This window comes from Saccopteryx leptura, unplaced genomic scaffold, assembly GCF_036850995.1.
Source record: "Saccopteryx leptura isolate mSacLep1 unplaced genomic scaffold, mSacLep1_pri_phased_curated manual_scaffold_21, whole genome shotgun sequence".
Lineage (NCBI taxonomy): Eukaryota > Metazoa > Chordata > Mammalia > Chiroptera > Emballonuridae > Saccopteryx > Saccopteryx leptura.
This window is the reverse complement of record NW_027095703.1, coordinates 2069969-2074269: the sequence shown is the minus strand read 5'-3', so window position 1 is coordinate 2074269 and position 4301 is coordinate 2069969.

Below are 4301 nucleotides of genomic sequence, written 5' to 3'. Positions count from 1 at the left end.
GAACTATTTCAGCAATTTCTCCTTCTTCAAAAACTTGTACGTCAACATAGAGCTCCATGTTTTATAGGACATACTTGAGCTCACTCTATGCTTCCTGGTGCTTTTACCACAAGGGAATGCCCTTGTTGATCAAACTACCCAAAAGAAAATTATTGGAGCAACCATGACAGATCAAGCAATTCAGTCTCATACTATTCATCACCAGAACGCTGCAGCCCTACATAAATAGTTTCAACTTTCTCGGGAAGCAGCACAGCAGTTTGGAAAATCCTATCCGAGGCGTCCTATACTACAATCTGTCCCTTCATTTGGAGTTAACCCCCAAGGACTCCTACCTATTAACTTTGGCAAATGGATGTTACGCATACACCTTCATTTGGCAAACAGTCCATTGTCCACATTACAGTGGATACTTATTCTGGATTTACGGTAGCCTCTGCTGGGACAGGAGAGCCTGCTATGCATGGGATAGCTCATTGTCTGTATGTATTTTCTATTATTGGACTTCTTGATGTGATTAAAGCTGACAATGCTCCTGAATGTGTAGCAAAAGCATTTACTGTATTTTGTCAAATCTTTTGAATTATGGGTATTTCTTAAAATCTATAAAGTCAAGGTGTTATTAAAGTGTACCCAGCAAATATTTAAGGTCAATTTTAAAAAAAATATAAAAGGGGGAGTCATATCCTGGAATTCCTGCAAATCTACCTTATCTTTAAAAAAATTTCTTTTGAATGCTGATGAACAGGAGATGCCAAATCTTTTTCTCCTGCAAAATTCTACCCTCTTTTATTTGATGCAGCTAATAACACTGTTTTGTCTTTTTCTAAATAGCTCCAGATATATGGAAAAGGTTTATATAGGCAGATGGGGATCCTCAAACCCCTCAGCAAGATCTTCTGAGCATGGTTTTTAAGATACCTAGAGGCAGAAAAAGCCCAAAAAAGATCAGGTGAAATAATAGCTCTTGGCATATACCCTCAAAGGCTCCAACAATCCAACAGGGCCTCATAGGACTCCATCTGGGTCCTTCTTCAATAGTGGAAAGAAAGGTCATTGAGTCAAAGCCTGCCAGGCTTACATGCTTTTGCTGTGAGGTAGAAGGAACACTGGAAGGTAGGCTTCCCCCTTGCTCCTCTAAGGAAGGGTTCAGTCTCTTCCAGCCCTGCTCCAGCCACCTATGACCTAACCTTGCCCAGAATGCTGGGTTAGCCACTGAAGGCTGAAGGTGCCCAGGGCCGTCGGCCCCATCTACGACACTGTGGACGAGCCTGGGGTATTTCTTCCAAGTAGCAGGTAAACTGATCTCAGTTATACAAGGGCCACTTAACTATGTCTTGCCTGAATATTCAGGTTTCTAATTCTTCCCTCAAAGATCTCTGTTGTGGGTGTTGATAGTCCTATTTTCTGCTGCTTTGTTTAATATATAGTTTTCCTTTATTCCTCCTGCCTCATTGCCCCACCCATATTTTAGGCTAGGACCTACTCCTAATTCAGAGCTCCTTTTTTCCTTTTTTGCCAACTTACAAATTTACCTCTGCCACCCAGCTTAGTGTATCCCAAGGTTCTCCTCACCACCCCATGACTGTAAAGCTCCAGTATAGGACCCCTGGGTTCATCTTTCCAGTTTAAAGAAAACAGAAGCTCCATCTTCATGTGTGCTGCGGATGGCTTTTCCAGTCTACATGGGTCATTACCAGCAAGAAGCAGCGGTCATTGGGACTTTGACATTAGCTGCAGAGTGTAGAAGTGTGACAGCAATTCCAGTGCCATGTGGACTTCTCCTGGATGTGTTTCCTGGACTCCTGCTCCTGTGACAGCTTTTGATGGACTGAACTGGGGTTGGGTTGCATTTGCAGAAATTTGACATGTTGTTGGTGCCAACTTGGCCTTGGTGAACATGTTAAGGACACTACTCTTTTATGGATTCTTGTTGTATTGGCCAAGACTTTGCTTAAAGGCTTTAATCACTGTAATGTATTAGAATGTTTGTTTGGGTATCTGTTAGCATTGACTATACTAATTTTGTGTTTGTTCTGTATTTTTTCAATCTGCCTCCAAATTAGAATCTGGGAAACTAGGAAATCAGATGAGTGCAAATCTCAGCACACAAATTAAAAATAAAAAAGAAAAGGGGGATATGTTGTGGACCGTTAATGGCAAAAAGCCATTATAGATTCGAGGCTTAGCAAAAGGCTAAGTTCTCCTCCCTTCATCTCCATATTTGGCTATGATGCTGAGTATTTGCACCCATTCCACTTGCTTCCTTGGGTTGCTGGAAGCAATATACCTGCGCTTCCTCTGACTCTTTCTTTGTTTCAGATGTTGGCAGATTTCACTAATGTATCCTGTTTTTGCCTTGGCAGAGTTCCTGTCTCAGCCTTGGATGTGCAACTTTGTATCAGGGTCCTTGATTTGCATATGTCTATATAATAAAGCAAATTGGGGCTATGAGGCACTCAGATACTGCCAGGCATTTTGAAGAGTCCTCCCAGTCCCATAATTTTTGTTTTGACAAGTGTGTTTCCTTAATTCCGAACCATTATTAGGAGCCGCACTGGTCCACGGCAGTCTCGGCCGTCTTTCGCAGGCTGTGAAGTGTCAGCCAGTGCTGCAGTCCTCTCATTGCTCGACTAGGGGAGGAGCTGCTTCCAGCCTTACTCATGTGGTTGTTCAGCTTTAGCTCCTCGCCACGTGGCCTCCCATAGGGCTGTGCCTGCATTGCGAGATGGCAGCTGGCATCCCCCAGAGAGAGCACACAAGAGTACCTAAGAAGGTCTTAGCATAACCTACTCTCCAAAGTGACATCCCATTACTTGTGCCATATTCTCTTCATTAGATGTGAGTCAGTAAAGCCAACCCACATTCAAGGGGTAATTAATACAAATGACCCAGCACCAGGAATCAGGGATCACTGGGAGCCGTCTTAGAGGCTGCCTACCCTAGGGATTCACTATTTCAAGAGTAGACATTAAGATATACTGACAAATGGGTAAATCTTACTCTTTTGGGAAGATTTATTAGAGTCTTAGTTATTAAGACTAGTGTATTTTTATTTATGACTGGATCCCTTGAACAGTGACTAATGGCATAGTCAATATTTATGAGATGAATGAAAGTGTCCGTGCTTCATTTGCTTTGTTTATTTTAGCACCTATCTGTGTACAGAGGATGTGAGTCATATCTCTTTTCCATCCTACTTAACACCGAACCTAGCTTCCTTACTGTTTTGAATTTAAACAGCTGGGCACACTGCTCTGTGTGTGTGTGTGTGTGTGTCTGTCTGTATGTATGTGTGCTCACATGCCTTTTTTTCTCTGTGTTGCATTAGTTCTTGAGAAAGAGGCAAAAAGAAAACTGCTAGTAATTATGAAATAGGCTTTGTACTTAATTTTATCACTTGCTTATTAATTTTTAAGCCTTTTAAGTTTGATTTGATTTGATTATTTTTCATATGTAATATATTTACATAGTTCAAAAATTAAAATGACATAATGATGAAAAGTCTAACATCCACCTTCTCCCTCTCATACTCCCACTTCAATATTTTTATTAGTATTTTTATGTTAACATCATTTTTTTTTTTTGTATTTTTCCAAAGTTGGAAACGGGGAGGCAGTCAGACAGACTCCCGCATGCGCCCGACCGGAATCCACCCGGCACGCCCACCAGGGGGCGATGCTCTGCCCAGCTGGGGCATTGCTCTGTTGCAACCAGAGCCATTCTAGCACCTGAGGCAGAGGCCATGGAGCCATCCTCAGTGCCTGGGCCAACTTTGCTCCAATGGAGCCTCGGCTGCGGGAGGGGAAGAGAGTGACAGAGAGGAAGGAGAGGGGGAAGGGTGGAGAAGCAGATGGGTGCTTCTCCTGTGTGCCCTGGCCGGGAATCGAACCCGGGACTCTTGCACGCCAGGCCGACGCTCTACCACTGAGCCAACCAGCCAGGGCCTGTTAACATCTTATATACTGTTTAACCATGGTACTTGAGTCAAAAATGAGAAATCAACATTGGTACGATGCCATCAACTAAACTACAGACTATTGAGATTACACCAGTTTTCCCATTAATGTCTGTTTCTCTTCCAGGATTCAGTCCAGGATACCACACTGCATTGAGCACTACTTTATTTTTAACTACATAGGATAAGTATGTCGGTTTCTATAGCGTGCTGAAATGTCTTAAGAAGTACTGTTCGTAGAGAAGTTCAGCTTTTCCTACTACACCCCACTTCCTTGCCTTTACTCAGTAGCCAAAATGTATTAACTCAGTTTGATTTGACATTAAGATAGAGCATGGTGTGC